At 37.6% G+C, this 18623-nt stretch overlaps 1 protein-coding gene across 1 annotated transcript in view; it reads right to left on the bottom strand.

Moving 5' to 3' along the window:
• LOC106785963 overlaps nucleotides 1–17494 on the bottom strand; it is a 137334-nt gene extending 119840 nt beyond the window's left edge. The window contains exon 1 of the mRNA XM_014746849.1: nucleotides 16826–17494. The gene's annotated coding sequence lies outside the window, so the exon portion shown is untranslated. The remainder of the gene's footprint in view (nucleotides 1–16825) is intronic.
• Between the last annotated feature and the right edge of the window lie 1129 nt (nucleotides 17495–18623).

Here is an 18623-nt window from a genome sequence, read left to right as displayed (position 1 = left end):
TATTTACTCAAGAATATGAAAATTTATCAATGATTCCTAATTATAAAACCACGACGTAGTGATGATCGAGCGTACTACGAGAAAATTCACATAACATATTATCGTCGATAAATCGATACGCTTTGAAAGTAAGTGCCCTCGTATTATAATCGTTTTTATAAATTTAATTACGGTAATTATTATTCGCATCGATTGCATCGGCGATAATGACACCGAGCTTGGGAACTTTATCGTCATTGATTTTGTCGGGTTTTAACGAGTGAAAAATAATAATGAGACATAAACTGTTTATCGTTAAAGAGTTTTAAAAAATCGATCACCACGGGATTGTCAACTTTTCAAATATCGGATTGGGACAAAATTTGTCATGGGGCACGAGAATTAGACAAAATTTTGTACGCAAGGTTTACGAATCGGTCGTTTAAAAAAAATATATATATATAAAAAAAAAAGAAACATACGGATTGAAAAAAGAAAACAACAGGGAGCGAGAAGTTATCTAATGCGATTTTGATGCGGGCTTCTCTCTTATTCGCGAGCAATACCAACGATATACGTTCCCATTCGGAATATATTACACTGAAAATAATGTATTTCTTCTCGCTTTATACAGAGTTGCCTCCGTTGTTGCCGGAACGTAGTACGTGCGATACGAACAGCGACATTTCGATTGCATATACGAAAACGTATCCACGGATCCGGAATCCCCAGAGATTCAAGAATTACGTGCTCCGATCTTTTTGCGACCTTTAAAACGATCCCAAACACCGACGCCCTGGACTTTCCAATCCATCGACTTTTCTTCCGTCCCCGTACCCTGGAGATTAAAATAGATTAATATTCTAAGAGTGACGAAAACCCTTCAATTTTTAACATTATTACGACCGTTGTGTCGTAATTATATTTAATTATTCTAATACAAGTAGGAATATATTAATATATGCGAGAGGTAGATCTAGATATGGTCGTAAGTAAAAGTTTATACGAGGAAAGAAAAAATATAGAAAGGAGAGAGAGAGAGAGAGAGAGAGAGAGAGAGAGAGAGAGAGAGAGAGAGAGAGAGAGAGATGGAGGAAGAAAGAAAGGAAGAAAAAAGGAAGAAAGAAATATGAATAATAAATAGAGCAAGAGGAAGGATGACGAGTCTGAATTACATAGACGCGCATATGCAGTAGTAGGATGCGAATGAAAATGACGCTTTCTATGTATCTCCGACAAACTCGCAAACGTGTTGGTAAATATGTGTGGACGTATATACATAAGTGCGAAGGTTCACATCTCGTGGGAGCATCGTAGATCATTATTTAGTATACCTTTCTCGGCGGTCAGATGGTGGAAAATGGTAGGTGAGAGAAACACGCTTGGCCGTGTGTGGATTGGGACTTGTATAGAAAATGGCACAGGCGAAATGTTGGAGCATGGTATCGCGAATTACCTCTCTTGATGCTCCTTCTCTCTCTATTCCTATCTGTTCCTCTCGCTTTCTCTATCTTTCTCTTGCCAACGACGAAGGCAACAGCAGCAGCAGCAACGGCACCACCGCCACTACCATCGGCGGCCGAACTCACTTTGACAAGGATTTATTATCATCGATGTGGCAGCGACATAAAACATGATGAATCGAGTTCACTTCGTTCGTATGCCCGTCACGTGACGGTCAAAAAGAGAATGGGAGTGAGAGAGAGAGAGAGAGAGAGCGATGCGCGATGGTGGAAGCCCTTCTAATACGTTTTAATTAATCGTCCGCGGATTAATTTGTCATTACGACTTGCCACTTGCCCTTTCGCCCGTCGTCATATCGATTGCCGCGTCTCACGATTCCTTCATCGTGCTAGTTCCCACGATTTATGCCACGTACGTACGACTCGAACGGTTACGTTGCTCCTATGAACGATGACGACGACGGGAAGCATTGATGGAAAATTATGATATGTGCTACCATACATAGGTTACGATCGCAGAATTCGATATCGTTAAGTGTAATTACTCAACCTTTGCAATTAGTTTAATATAATATGCATATATATATATATATATATATTGAGTATTAACTCTCGCTAATTCGCACCGACAGCTAATTTACAAAAAGAAAGAAACGAAAGGTGCTCGAAAGACCGGTTGGTGAGAAAAAAGAAAAGCAACTTAAGTCTCTTATTAAGACCTTTAAAGTATACTTTCGGAAATGTGCACGAGTACGGACACGAACGTGATAGGTTTAAACGAGTTACTTCGACGCGTTAATGAGAGTACCGATGAACTTGCAAAAAGTCTCTTTGCTTTGCCACTCTCTTCTAACATTCGATTGCGTCAAAAAGAAACGAACAGAAATCGCTAAATAAGTTATTTATCAGTTATTTACTCTATTCCGAAAGTCATGATATATTCACGTATGTCCACGCGATACATATGCATGTACATATTTACCTATAAATAAAGAAAAAACGTGGAATGGAAGGGATAGCAAATCAGTTGAAAATCGGAACAACGATGCAAAGTTCCCGTTTGATAAACGACTTCCTTATTTATCAGATACGTTAGCACGATCATTAAATATTGAATAGTTTAATCGGTGGATGAGAGGAGTAATGCAGGTAAAGGTATTTGAGAGGCTCGAAACGGCACGGAACCAGGATCCTATCATGCTCGTATGCGTATAACGCGCGAACGAGAGATCGAGAAGGATTTTACGGACACTCGTGAAGCTTTAACGTATTTATATATTTACGCGTGTATGTCTATGTGTTTGTACGTGAATACGGGCATGAAACTATGCCACGAGCATGCGCGTGAATCATTGTATACGGGAATTACTCCGGCCCGCTACTATGCCAGCCAATATAGGCATATGAAACTAAGCGGATCGGAATAGTAGAGTAGAAAAAAAAAAGTTAATTGAACCCCTTGGTGTTGCGTACGCCAGCCGAATTCCCATCGATATTTCGGCTAATCGACTAATTAATGAAAATTTTCAACGATCTCCGGGAGTGCTCGATCGCTACCTAGAGCTAATGATTCCTTTGTATTACGAATTCAAGAATTTAGTCTATTACATTTGCGGATAATTATTAATCCTTGGACACGTTGCTTATTTGGGTTTTATTTTAGGCGATACAGCTTCTCGTATGACCTGTTGTTTTGCAAATAACTTTAAGAAATTCACCAAATATGCGAAGAATCGTATCGAGTTCAAAGGGTTAATTATGTAAATCTTTGCCATATATATACTCTCACTTTCTAACTATTATACTAAAATTAATATGCCATATGCCGTAAGATGTCACGAGTCTCGATGGTCGACGATTACAGGATATAATCAATTATCCAGATGAACGCACTTTTCTTCTTGCATGAAATACCTCTCCCCTTTTCTTTTTTTTTTCTTTTCCTTTCTTATTTCTCCTTCTTTACTTCGCTTCAGTTCGGTTCGTTCATGAGATCCACGTTATTAATGGACTTTCATTTACGTCGCAACGATCCTGTCGCGACGTTTATTAAAAAGTCTCGCTCTCTTTTTTTATCAAAGAGAAAGAGAGAGAGAGAGAGAGAGAAAGAGAGATTATGAAGAACCGTTTTAATCCAATCGAATATTTTTGAAGTATTTGAAGTAGTTTAATTATTGCGTATATGTCAGATGAAATAATGTCGCGTTATCGCGGTTGGTTTTAGTAAAAGTATATCCTAATATTTTCTATGCAGATATAAACAGCCCACTTGGAATGTTTCCAACTGTTTGCCATCAGCAATAATAAACAATGGCGCCAAGCGGACGCATTGAGAACGATGCTCTTTCAACTTGCAATCAAAGGTCCGTCCCGTGCGAGTATAGAAATGTACGAGTCAGCCGGATGGGGGTCATAACCGTTTTCGAAAATGCACTACAATGTACCGCGTTGTACGTTTAGTTGTATGAACTTTACGAGTTTGAAATGGTACGAGACCGAGATATACAAAGAGAGAGAGAGAGAGAGAGAGAGATGTCGACGTCTTTTGTAATAATTCATATAGCTGTCATTTTTGCTCGTCCGCATTCTATATTTTGCGTAATACCTCTCCCTATCATCCGGCTTTTGCGCACAGCCAAGATTTTACATTCTACTGGTTCATCCATCATCCTGCGCGAACTACGAGCACGTTGCGCTAAAGGTCTCGACTACGGTTCTCCCAAAGCAACTCACCCACATATCGTGCATTGTTTCTTCGCACGAGAAACCTCCAGGAATTTGGGATAAACGCAACCATATGCTGCTGCTGCTGCTATGATAAAAATCGATCTAAAACAACAAGGCCAACAAAAAAGAGAATAACTATGATCTTATATCAGAAAAAATATATTTTTGCTTTTAAACTATTGAGCAAAAAGACAAAAGATGATATTGGAAAGAACGTAAAGTGACGTGAAAAAGTTTCGGGACCGTTGGAATTTTTGCGCTTTCCAAAATTTTCGGATAAACTTGAAACCTTAGGAAAGAAATTCTTAGACTATTGTGAATCGAGTAAATGTAATTCATCCCTTTACCCTTAATAAATAGTTAACGTATTTATAGCCCACCCGCAATAAAAGGGTCATCGCTATTTGAAATCGTTCGGGAGCAATAAACTTCTTAAAATCGTACCGCTTCTATCCACCCTATTTTAATATTAATCTTCCCACCACCGTGTTTTACGGTAGAAATTTTGTATCTTACATTATTTCTGATATCTGTTAAACGAATAATTGAAATTTGAATTTGTCGAGAAATAATATTTTCCGTCAATTAGAAGCTGTCCGATTGTAATATTTTTTTGCGAAATTTCATCTAGTTTTCCCATTATTTTTATTAATTACAGCTAGGTTTTTTTTTTACGTCAGTATGATCACGTACTTCGACTAACGTCAGCAAGATTTGCACTTCGTAATTCTCATGAAATGTCTGCTGCAGTTTTACGCGGATCTATGGTGCATTTACTTTTTATGATTTTATCGGCACGTTTCGAAATTTTTCGCGGTCGTGCACTTCGATTTTGATCACGCAACGAGTTTATTAATTTATATTTAACAATAAAACGCGCGCGCGGATCAACCGTACTTTCTCCAATATTTTATTAATCTATGAAAAAAAAATAGGGTGACCCAAAAGTTTTGCACGCCACTGTATTAAAAAGAAGAAATATAATATTATAGTACACAAGTCTATATTATATATATATAATATATCTGGAGAAAAAAAAAATTGAAAGCTTTCTCGCGCGAGTTTGTAAAACAAGATCGTTCTCTGATCTTTCTTGGAATATCTTTTACCGACGACGTTAGCTACATCCGTTTGAGCGAATTTACCGAGGTTATATAAAAAGTAAGAGAAGGAGTTACCGCTCGAGGCTTAAAATCCAACACCAAAGAACTCGCCTCCCTTCTCAAAGCTCTCGGCATTAACGACTCGAATCGAAGTATATTCGTTTACAGTCTAATAAACCGGACGCGTCCCGTTTATGTATTTTTCTTGTATATCTTTTTCTCGCAATTCTTTATTAAAAGATAGAAATGAAGTAATCAAAATATCGGTATATAATTGAAAAGAATAAAAATTCATTAAATAAGTACGAGAAGTTACCTTCCGTGAAAATTACGGAAAAATTCAGTTCTCCTTTTGTTAGTTTTCATAGTCATCGAAAAGCATTGAGTTTTCGGTTAACAGTCTCGTAAAAAGGGAAAGGAGAAAAGGAAAAAGGAAGAAGAAGGGAACACTCGTATCTTTGGGAATCGAAGCACGAAGAAAATTGCGTTTTTTTTTTTTTATTTCCTTCCTCTTCTTCTTTGTATACTCTTTTGAATCCGTTTGGGTATTTTAGATAAAAGTCTATGAGCAAAAGCATAAAGCTAAAGCAAAAGCAAAAGCCTTGATTGCTTTCGTGCTTTATGACGAGTTCTACGCAAGAACTGTGAGGAACATTCGAGCGGACCAAAGAGGAGCCCAGCCAGGAATCGTGCTCGATATGAGTGCTGAGAGAGAGAAAGATGAATCGGCCAGAGAGAAATAGAAAGACAAGGGGAGTGAGAAAGGAAACACAATGGTAATCACGATGCTTCCCTACGATTCACTTGTTATCCTGTCCCATGTAGGAGGGTGCATACGAAATTAATTTCTTGCGCGTGTGTGCCAACCGGATGAGCTTAGGATCGATAGTCGGACGACGACGAACCAAGGCCGAACCCAAGGCCGAACCAACGGCAAACCGACGCCGGGTCCTCGCTCTGAATTATGGAGGACTTCTCGATGGAGTAAGAGACGTTTCGCCACGAAAGTCGCTTCAATTTTGACTATCATTGAGCGACAACGGAACACTGACGAAGAATGGGGATGGCAAATCATCGCCCAAGGCGGTACTGCTCGTTATCTCGGGATCCATCGCGCGAAAATGACCGTCTTTTAGCCTGGGGAGACATAAAACGATAATAATAGACGGCTCAATAAAGTTTCACGGCGAGTAAAGGGAAAAGAAAACGGGAAAGCAAGAAGAAGAATTAGAAAAGTGGAAGAACTTTTGGTCGGCTCGATAAAATGTCAACAACGATTACGAGGCTGAAGGAGTTTAATCAGAAAATTACTATAATACGGTGGGGGTGATTAGATTTGATTCGACAAAAGAACTGTGAGAAAGGAAAAAAGAAAGACAAAATTCATAATCTTTTCAAATTCAACGAATAATTTCATACTGTGGTTCGTTTGATACACGATTTCAAGTTTTTTAAATATATCCATATGAAAGAGCCAAAAAATAAAAGGAAAAAGAAGCAGGACGAGTTGGGTATTATTGCTCGGCCGTGTCGGAGATTAGATATAAAGTGGAAACAACGTGTTTGTCGCACTTGAAACGCGTAGAAACGTTTTCCACTTTTGAAACGTGACGCTCGTTGCTATGAAAGCCACGTAAGATGCATACGTGTTCTGAATTACCTACCTATGGTTTCACATTTTATTTACAGCCTCGGGATCTCGCCTCTCTTTCTTTTTATTTATTTGTCTTTATATTTACCTTTTAGCCAGTCAAGCGTTCTCGAATAAAAATATTTTCCTATACAAATCATTTCTCCGATAGCCACTTGGAATGTTAACAGAAAGAGATAGATAGATAGATAGATAGAGAGAGAGAGAGAGAGAGAGAGAGAGAGAGAGAACATTTTTCATTTAATGTTCACTATCTCGCGAGTATTTTCAATTCGATTGTAAAAGTTAATGTATGACGTTTTCCAAAAATATTATATCTTTGAAAAATAATCTCTCTAAGAACAATGACAGAGATTTGATATATACATCTCGAAATAATAGGTTCTGTATTTAGATGAAATATAGTAGCATTCAATTACTTATACGACGTAATCCTTATTGCAAGTGCACCTTATTCAATGTGCAACCCTCGAGAAGATTAAACGTCTCTTATTTCTATAGGTTGTACTTCCATCTCTTCCCTTCTTCTCATTCCAAGATCACGTTACGTCGTTGACGCATTTCAGGGTAATCCTCTTTTCCTCCCCGACTATCTTGTTTGTAAACGTACTCGCGGCGTCGGGATCGCATAGTTTCGTCCACCGCAACGATGACATTTCGGTTTTCGACTAACACGGAACGAATTTCATCTTTTGGAATAACTTTCGAATGAAAGCTTTTCCCGATATAATATTTGACAGGGGTAAGAAAGATAGAGAGAGAGAGAGAGATATAGTAAGAGGATACGAATTTTGGATGTAGTTTCCACGCCGAGATTTCCAATTTACGAAATTGCCCGTGAAATCGTGCGTTTATGAGCCGAGATGAACGAGCCCGCTCGACCAAGCATCCGATACTCTACTCCTCTCCCTTCTCTAAAGTCCTACACCATGGAAAGGCAATACTATCTCTTTCTCTCTTGTTCTTTATTGATATGGCCTCCGCAAACGTGTCATATCTAACGTAAACGACTATCGATCTAAGCGGGAGCAACCCTTTCGTTGAAATCGATGCTCGGACTCGTCAACGACTATCGACTTCCTTTCGATCTAGGGGAAAGGAGGCAAGAACATTTGCCAGAAATCCGAGCTTCTTTTTAAACCCTACACTGGAATAAACGCGTTAGATGGAGTTGCCCTCTCGAGAATCACCATCGATCGCCGTGGAACGAGCCTGACAAGGTTGAATCATTTTTCTAACGTGAAAGAAGAATTGCAGAGTCGTGAGGGTTAATTTCGTAAAACGTGATCCGTGCGTGCAGACGTTAAGGAAGGAGAAGAAATATAATGGATACTAAACACGCACGATGGATAATGTTTCTTTTTTCCTTTTTCTTTTTTCCTTTTTCCTTTTTCCGTTCGTCGATTTCTATTTCTGTCTCGTCCTTTGCTTAAACGTCACTTTCACGGATACCGACCAGCGCGAAAGTTCTAATTGAGTCTACTGCCTCTCTCTCCATCTGGTGTAATTTCTATTCTCGAGTTACCGAGTGTCCCTCCAAGGGATTGGAAATTCGACGGAATAGAGGAAGAAAAAAGCGCATGGACTGAGCCCTGAGGGTTCTTTGTTGCCCTTTAGTATGTCCACTAGCAACGATCCCGTGGACGAAACGACTTTCAACTGGTTTTCAACTTTCTTGGCTTCCATTAGCTACCCTCGATACCACCCTACGAGTATTCTTGCATAGTATTCTTTATCTCGTTTCTTTTACATAGGTATATAGGTACTTACCTTTTAGTATATACCTACGTATGTTCAGCTGCCATTCCTGAGAATAGACCAGACCAGACCAACGCGTTTCGATCAAATTTTTCTCATCAAATTTCCTAAGGTTTTTGCTCCCTCTTTTCAATATCATCTTTTATCGGTCTTTTCTTATTTTTCTTTTTTCTTTTTTTTAGTGTTGTTTTTTTTTGCCAAGACTATAGAGAATATTGCACGTTATCGGTTGATCGATAATTCGCAAAAGTTCATTGAAAAATTGTTGTTCAATGGAAAAGAAGTAAGAAGGAAATGCAAAGGAAAAAAAAAAGAATGGGCGGTGAATAGGTGCGATAAAGTAAAACGAAGTCGAACGAACGTTTCCTCGTTTATAAAAAGATCTTGTAAAACTGACGAATACAAGTAAAAACATGTAAATGTAGTCGGTTGTATGCATTATAACGCATTGCACTTGCGAGTTCACAAAGATCGCCTAGTACGCGCGAACTTGACTAACAACGAGTCGATTGTCGAACTGAATAAAAAAAAATAAGGAAAATATCGCTATACTTTTTCATTTTATCTTTCTTTCTCTCCTTCTACTTTGGCTTGGATATAATTGGCTTCCCAATTAAAACTTTTTCAACATTACTGGAAATGATTACTACGGATTTTCAATGGCAGTTTACTTCTACTGATTTTACGAAGAAAAATACTTTTACTAAGGTCAATACGTCTCGCGTAATTCTTTGAAACCTTTGATTTCTCGTGTGACTTTGCTTTCGTGAAAGAACCTCGAGAAAATTATTGAAAAAATTTTAATCTTCCGCGTTATTTCACCGAAACTTTTAACATACGTAACATTTTGTTTATTCCACAATGCAGGATAATGTTATTTAACTATTTTTCGAGAAAAAAAAGCGTACATTACAAAGCGTACATAATTAATGAATTGTTATTTCATTTGTACGCAAAATGTCTACATTTTGTTTTTACTACTTAGACTTGACTAGATGCTATGCGCCATAGTTTCTAACGTCACGCAGTCGAACGGGAATATACATCACCGAAGGGAAAGACATCCATCATCGTTCGTGGCAAACGTTGCCTCGTAGAGAGGCTTTGTACTTGCGCTACCATTCTCATCATGATCAACGTATCGCCTTTCGTTCGTCATTAACGTCGAACCTGTCACTCGCGTCACTGTCTTCGTTTTATCATTCGTCGAGCGAAAAATTGCAATATGTTAAGGTTTTTCATTTCTCTTCATCTTTTTCGCATATCATCCAAGTTCTTTTTTCCTATTTTCACGAAAACCCGGGCATAAATCGAAAAACTAAAATATCGAGAAAGTGAATTTTCCATCGAATTTATTAAAAAGTTCATCTTTTAATCGGCCATTCCGAGAACCGTCATTTAGTTTTTTCTAAATTCTCATATTAGATTCGTAATCAGCGACCCCGAAAACGTTGCTGCACCAAATTTGGCAAAATTCCGATAATGTCCTGATTTATGGCCACGTTTTTATGAAAATCCCCCGCATTGGTGCATTGGTGACAGTATGAACGTGATGCATATCTAGGAATAGAAGGAAAAAAAACGCTTGTCTGACGAATAGATCTCGAATATTTTTTTTTTTTCGTTACTAAAGTAACGAAACGTCCTCATAAGCACTCGAACGAACTGAAATAAGTATCTACTAGCCTAACAATGCGAGTTTGTAAAATATAAGAAAATAAGTAAACTAAAAACTAACGAGAGCAAGCTCGATGCGCGAGTTTTTGTCATTCATGTTCGGTTTCGTTATTCGCTAGCATTCATGTACACGTATACATATTTAAAGTGAAGGATCATATTTCATCAAACATGTATATACTAGGTATATATAAATTATATTTTTAACGATATACGACACTATTATTCTTTTGATTTCATTTTGTCTAACATTTCAACGCAACATTATTTTCATACAAAATTTGTTTCTAATTATAAAATCGACTCGCTCTATGGTCTATTTATTAACACACAAATTTATTGTTAATAAACATTTATTGTTACTAAAAATTTATATGTTTTCTCGATATATATATAATTGCAGAGAATATCTCTCTCTCCTCTTTTAAAGTTAAATTAAATATTTATTTTTACATCGTCCTAAGTCTTCTTTTAAGAGTTTAAAATTATCTCGTTAGTGGTTGGAAATCATTTTGTAAATTGGAAATCATACTCGCATCGAATAATCGACCCGGAGAAATTGCATGAATGCTATCTTCCCTTTCTCTCTTGCCAACAATCTTCGAGGTTCTCGACGGACTTATTAAACCCGATTTCTGACAGACTCTCGACGCATTCTCTTCGCTCTGTTCACGTCTCTCCTGCTTTCTTATCAACCTTCTCCCATACGTATTCTACTTCGTCGAAACTTGGATGCAAATATATTAATAATGTCAACGTAGAGAGAGAGAGAGAGAGAGAGAGGGAAAATTCTAGTCGGGCAAATTAGAAATTCAATGAGATCTAATCTTCGTTATCAGGACACAAACGCGTTAATACTCGTCTTTCGTTTTCCAAGTCTCTTTAGAGAAGAAAAAGAGAAGGATAGGAAGTAGTAAGAAAATCCGAGAAAACGTTCATCCTCGTAAAACATACATTCTCAGCCAATAAAAGTAGCTCAGAGTGTAACGCAACTTTTCGCAAGGAATAGAATCTAGCGATTCGCTAGATTTACGGCCACTAAATATCTTTCTTCTATGGAATCGGTAGGAATACTTGAACATTATCTTCCTACGCTAACTTTGTACGTAGGTATACCCTGTGTAACCTCCTCCGAGGAAACAAGTATAATCCATTAAAGATCGTCCGTGTCTTCGTCCGCGTCTTCGTCCGTCTTTTGGTCGCTGCTAACATCATGCCGGATGGAACGAAGAAAGAAAATAATAGGAAATAAAATAAGCGACAGTCAATGTACGGAAAAGTTTCGAGTGGTTTCTATTTTTTGTTAAAAGATCGAATCAAGTATTGCACGAAAGCGTCTATCAAACGTAGGTAATTCTTACTTGTAACAACTTCTTTTTCTTCCTACCACTCGTAGAAGGTTGCAAAGAGGTAAATTGATTCCCGACGATAAAGCATTTTCGATGCTTCCCGCCCACTTCTATACGTACGATTCGTAAGGATAAATCTTTCATGGGCAAACGTATGTGCCCGCGCTATTTTATATGGGTCGCATGAAAAATACACGAATGCAAATGTCATACGTGTACGTACGGTACGTACGTATACGTAAACGCCCTGCTGTATGCTTTTCTATAGAATAAATCCAAAATAGTAACCCACTACAGCGAAAGAATTTATTTACACACCATCCCGAGAGAAGATTTACTTCGACTTCGGAACGTACTTTTTCCAATATTGAAATTACCGTTCCTCCGTGAACAAGGTTTCCTTTTTTTTGCTTTTCGTTCTGTTTGTTAAAGAAAACGAAATCACTTGGACCTCTGTCGAAAGATGTCTATGAACAAAAAAAAGCTGCGCTACGTTACGGATGGTTCATCCTCCGCTTTTCTCCATAAAGCAGCATAAACGATTACCACGGGTCGACGATTTAATTCTGAGGGTGAAAACAGCGGCCATTGAAGCTGACGGTCTGTACATAAAAATTCACAGTAGCCATTCATGCTACGACAAGATTAAGTGGTTAGGCGCTTAATGAATAGTAAGTTATTACAAGAGAACGGTTGAGATATTCGTCGGTTTAATTAACGCCGGTCGCGCATGAGCTTGCGAGAAAGAGTGAATATACTTATTTACGGTTTTAATAACAGTTACTATGGAGAAAAAAAACCCCTTGTATAGTAATTGTCGCGAAAAAAACAAGATAAGTGAAAATCATTTTGGTAACGTCGACAAAGGGTTCTTTGAAAAAATTCTATTATTATATCATATTATTTGTAAATGTTCGATAGTATAAAATTGTGAAAGCATTTATGGTACGTACGCGTCTTTAACGCGAGCCACGACGGAGAATGCTGGCAGCAAATCCTGCAGCGGTTAAATTAAATTAACCCGGTGCAAGCCGACTCCGCTGAATTGTCCTCGTAGCGTACCAATTTATAGACGCCCTGTGAAAGGTTCGTGTATTGTGTTGCGCGCGTGCCTCCTCCTTTCTATCCTTCGTCCCAACCCATCCCCCACCACCATTTCGCGAATTTCCACGAGAGAAACGAACCACTGTCCTTCTATCCCTAAATTTCTCTTCTTTTCTCATCTTCGTGTACTCTCGTAACTCCCATGGATTTCGTTATCGAAATATCGGGAAAAATCGAAACCTACGATTTTCGTGATTTACGTGCGATCGACGTTAAGCTCCGGCCAAAACCGTGAGAGAATTATTCAAACGCGTGGACGTATATGCGCACTTGTATCCGGTACGTTACAACAAATGAATATTTTAGTTTGCCGTATATCGATCAATAACCCGTTGCGTGCTCGTTACCAACTGCAAACGATTTGATTGACGAGCTTCGTCTAATTAATTTCATCCTCTAACAATTTACATTTATCATTATAAATAATTCTCTTATACCAGAATAACTGCTTTAACCGTAGTTAAGAACTTTACGACGGACAAAAATGTTACGCGGAGTCTCTGCAGCCTATCGGCAACATTTCGACAGGATAATTATCTAAGATATATTTCTATCCTATCGTAAATCTAATTGGAAATGTTACTCCCAGGATAAATAGGTTTTCATTTTGACGAATTTATCGGATCGGCTAATTTATTGGTCAAAGAGCAAAAGATTGAACTTTTACACCTCTGTTCTCATCGAAACGAACATCTACGTCAACCGCAAATATTTATATATTTCGTTGTCCTCGAGGAATTTTGTGAATTTCGAAAAATGTGTAAGAGGTAAAATAACAACGATGACGAATTAGGAATTGTCGATAACGTTTGTTTAACTATCTCTTAGTTTGTCATCCGATTAATATATGTATTGTTTTAATCGATTCGTTTGACCAAGTCCATCTCTTGCAGCTGCTTAACTTTAATTGACATCAACGCGGTCTAGCGTTAAACCACACGGTTGCGTTGTCCTTCACAAAGGACGAACCCTGTCGTTACAGACGCAATGACATGGATTGACAGGCAATAGGCGGTCATGTACCTGACTGTTTTGCTGCAAGACTGGTTTGGCTTACGTTCTCGCTCGCATTGATATTCACAAAGTACGTCGGTAAGAGTTGATTGGACCGTTAATGTATCGACAGATTTTACATCATAGTAATATCAGGGAAATATATGTTCGTAGATATCGAATTGCAATGATATAATATAATAAACGGAAATTTGTACATCGTTCGCGTTGAACTTTGTCATACGGGTGCCGGCACCACTTTGCCCGTCGATCTTATCTTTTTCCCTATCATTTTCTGCGTATCGCGATAATGTTCAAGTTTATACATTGCGAAATCCAATTAAATTTAAATTCGCAATATTTCTAGTCATAGAAATAGCGATTATACCAAACCACTGAGATATGCTTGTAGCATAACACTGGTAATCGTGCTCCATTTGGAAAGTGTTATGGTCAGGAGGTTGCAATGCACACCAAAACTTGAGCGTCGTTTACCGTTTCTGAATTGACCATAGATATAGTTTGTTCACATCATCGGATGCATTGCAATAAAGGAAGTATATGTATGTAATATAAATGGAAGAGAGAGAAACAAAGAGAGTGACAAACCAATTGCATACGAGAAACTCGTAATCACGCAGACAAGTTCTTCGCTTGCAGAAATTCCCTTAAATAACTTGTTTACCTCAACGTTACATTTATTAAATAGTCACAAATAATCAAAAGAAAATATAAAAATGATTCCAAGTTTATCACTGCTGCAACAAAAAGAAAAATATAATTTTAAAATATTAATTCTTCTTCTTTTTTTTCGCTTACCTCACGTACCATATTGATTTTTCTACATTTACTCAATACTTTGGAATTTACTTTCCAGTCTATTAAAAGTTATTTCATATAGTAAATAACGTGCTCGTAAAATGTTTGTACCCATTATATATCGGCATAGGAATATATGAAATACGTTGAAATAGATATAGAAAGAACATGCTTAAATTTACTCGCAGTCATTGAAGAACGGTTCTACAAATCGGTTCCACGTTAATCCATTTTAGTAATTACTTTGTCATCAATTATCTTTTAAAAACTTTCTCGGATCGTTCGAACAATAATTCGTTCGATCGTTTAATAATAATTATAAATAAAAAATAAAAAAAACAAAAACTGTGCGCTCTCGTTCCTTGTTCGATCGAAATCTTTGATTAAAAAATCATCCATTAAGTCGTTCAAGTTTATTTCGTCTTCGTGGCCTTTTGTTCGGAAATTATTTTACGGAGTGGCGGCCGTAGTTAGGGATCGTTTCTTCCATCTCTTGGAAAGTGATTTAATGCGTTTAAGGGTGTTATACGAGTAGAAGAAAAGAGGGAAAATATATATCGTCGATGAGGAAGAAACCTCGCCCATCGATCTTCTCTTTCCTCGGTTATGTATATAACTAACTGTAATAATTGGTAGGACAAACGCGTGTACGTGACTTTCTCTCTCTCTCTCTCTCTCTCTCTCTCTCTCTATCTCTCTCTCTCTCCCTCTCGCGCGCGCGCGGGCGGGCGGTTTTTAACCGATGCATCCAATTATAAAGTCAGGTAGGACTCGACTAGAGCCTATTTCACAGCTAATTTCTCGTTATGTCGAGTTAGTTGGATAAAAGCGCTCGACGATACACTCTGTTACGTTTAACGCATGGAATTGCGCGCGCGCGAGCATTAAGCGAACACTACAATAAATTGTATTTATTTCCTATGCCCTGCTTTATATAAAACAAAAGTTCGTTCGATGTTCCCATGGAACAATTTCGTTGAAAGTTGTGAGATTGATTCCTGAATTTCATTGCAGACAATGATCATCCATTTCGTAGAACATACAAATAGAGAATTTCTTTTTTGTACTTATATATTGTAACTGTAAAATTACGTATTACATTAAATTGGTTTACGAATCTCATTAATGTTTTTCTTTTTTTTTTTTTAATGAAGATTACCGATTTTAATGAAGTTACGGCTAATTATCGGTAAATCGATGTTTCGTACATAATTACATAAGACTAATACGTGTAGTCTAGTTCTCAATGTGGTTGAAACTAGTTTCTAGCTGAGAGAGGATATATAATTATTCCGATTTAAGTCTAGAACAATTATCGTTTATAATTATCGAGCGTATCTCCCACTTCATTTACACAATGTAGGTTTTTTTCGGTATTGGTCGATTGCATTAAAATTGCAACGGCTTTAGAGATTATCGACACGCGAAATGGCACATGACGTTAATGAAAGCTTTTCCCTCGATTTCATTCCAACTCATTTACTCTTTAAGTGTACATCGATGTATTTATAACGATACTCGGAGAAAACCAAAATTTAACAAAATACTTTAATAGAGCGTATTTATATATAAAACCCAAAAAATGCTTTCATCGTTTAGGGAATATCTTGTTAAAGAAGGCAAACATCAAGCTAACGATTGCAATTTTACGGATAATTTACCATCATTACCGTACCTTTCTAACGACGTGAAATATGACTGCGAATTACTACCGAGAATTAAGATCACGAAAGGGAATTAAAGGGATACCTTGACATTTTACGATTATTTCTGTTAATTAGTTAATAAGTCAAGTAGGATGCATGATTAATAAATAGGCATGGCTATCGTTCTTAACCAAGAAAGAAAAAATAAAAAAGAACATTGTCTTTGTCATTTTGTTCTCCTCGAAAGGTTGAAGAATTTTAATAAAACTTTGATTCCATTCTAAAAGAAAAAGAGAGAGAAAGAGAGAGAGAGAGAAAGGATGATCGATCGATGTAGTCGAGAATAATAAAAATGTTCAACTTTGGAAAGTTAATCGTTTGTACGTTGTCCTTCCGCAAGATACTAGACGATTATGCAAACTTAACTTTTAAGTAAAACGATAAGAATGATAGAGAAAGGGAGAAAGAGAGAGAGAGAGAGAGAGAGAGAGAGAGAGAGGTTGAGATAAAATAATTCAATTTCGGATGAAATTCTTAGCAAATAGCAAGAACTTACCCTTTAATTATATCCAAAGTTCTCCTCGGAGACATTCGATAGAGATGCAAGATAGGTCCTCGTAAATTGATTAACAGAGAAGGATTAACAGTAATTCTGGAAAGCTCGTATTTACGCGTAGAACCAAATCAAAGTTTGTCGATAAACACTCTTTTCAAAAGTATACTCTTCAATCACAATGCGGGGGGATGTTTATTAATGCAGAAAGGGTTGAGACCATTCACATGCTGTTATTGTTTTCCATTCGATCGTTTTCCTTGCGTAAATGCGAATTCATAATATTCCGATATTTAACAAAGGTACACGTTTTATTTAAGTATTACACTGTTTATCAATAAAACGCGCGTAACCAAGTTGAAAAATTGATAACTTTCCGAATCATCGTAAACACGAGAAGTTTCGTCGATCGATTTACGCGAACTATATGCGCATTTTGATTACTCCTTCGCGTTTACCAGATTTAACAGGAAGGGGGTGGGAGGGAGGGTAAGAAAGAGGGAGAAAGATAGACCACGGGACAAGACGTCGAATAGAAACTAACTTTCAAAGGTTCTCCCGCAAAGTTTCTACATTCATAATTGTTGTAAGAGCTTCCGATCATTATTATTACTCGCTAAGAATTGAGTTTTCAATGCAATTTAATCGAAAACTTGAGAGCGTGGGATAGAAAGAAATAAATGAAGAAAGAAAGAAAGAAAGAAAGAAAGAGAGAGAGAGAGAGAGAGAGAGAGAGAGAGAGAGAGAGAGAGAGAGAGAGCAAAGTTCGAGAAAAGTAAAAGACCCTTTTAAAGCAAGCCAAGGGTCGAGGTGAAAGAGTAAAAGAAGAAGGCTGTCAAAGAGAAAAGGTAAGAGACGATGGAGAAATATAAGGGTAGATGGAAAGTTCGTGTCTTATAAATTTACTTCGAGTAGTTCGTCGTCGCGGTTCTTCCAATAATATTGAACTTGCGTACGCGACGTGTCACCGAAAGGGAAAGATAAATATAGTTCCGTTTGACGATTCAAATTATTATTTGCCTCTCCTAATCTCATTTCTTGTTTTATTCTTCTTACAAACGAGAAAGTAAAATGGATTCGTACGTAAACGTAAAAAATGATTTATCATGCACGAGGATCGATAATATTATATTTCAAGTGGAAAAATAAATTTTAGATAACTTTATAACTTTTAGATAAAACACTCGCGGCGATCGGCATACCCGACGAAACAGAGGGAAATGTTTGTTGGAAAAATGGAGTGAAAATAAGGGCGAAGGCGGAAGGAAAGCTTTTCTTGTCATTCGAGTACGGACCGGGGGAACGAAGAGCGTCGCGACGCGAATTGCACTGACTCCCGTAGATTCTCCGTTTTCCGCAGAAGCTTCCACCCCTTCGCTACCTCCTCTCCTTCCTCGAGCTTCCCCTCCCGCGACGACTTTTAGCGCAAGCGCCCTTTTACCAAGTACGGAGGACCCTCGTGTTTCCTCCTAAGTACGATCGTACTTTAGCCCATAGGACATCCCAACCTTTTTTTCTTTCCCCCATCGAATGCAAACATTTTTTTTCCATCTCCTACACGCTTATGGCTTATTCTTTCCAAACTTTTTATGATTTGATGAAACCCCAACCCACCCTTTACATTTGTACTACAAAATACAAGCTTTATCCTCTAAAGGTCGCTGCATATTCTATGTAAGTGACTCGATTTAAACAGCTGGTCCGATTTCGCGAACAAACATACAGAGATTTATACAGTGCAAGCTCGCTTTGAATTATGTATATAATGATCGACGAAATCGGTGTTACGTCGGGCGAAAGT

This window comes from Polistes canadensis, unplaced genomic scaffold (assembly GCF_001313835.1).
Source record: "Polistes canadensis isolate GaletaPanama2010 unplaced genomic scaffold, ASM131383v1 scaffold_60, whole genome shotgun sequence".
Classification (NCBI taxonomy): Eukaryota; Metazoa; Arthropoda; class Insecta; order Hymenoptera; family Vespidae; genus Polistes; species Polistes canadensis.
This window is presented reverse-complemented; position numbering and strand designations above follow the sequence as displayed.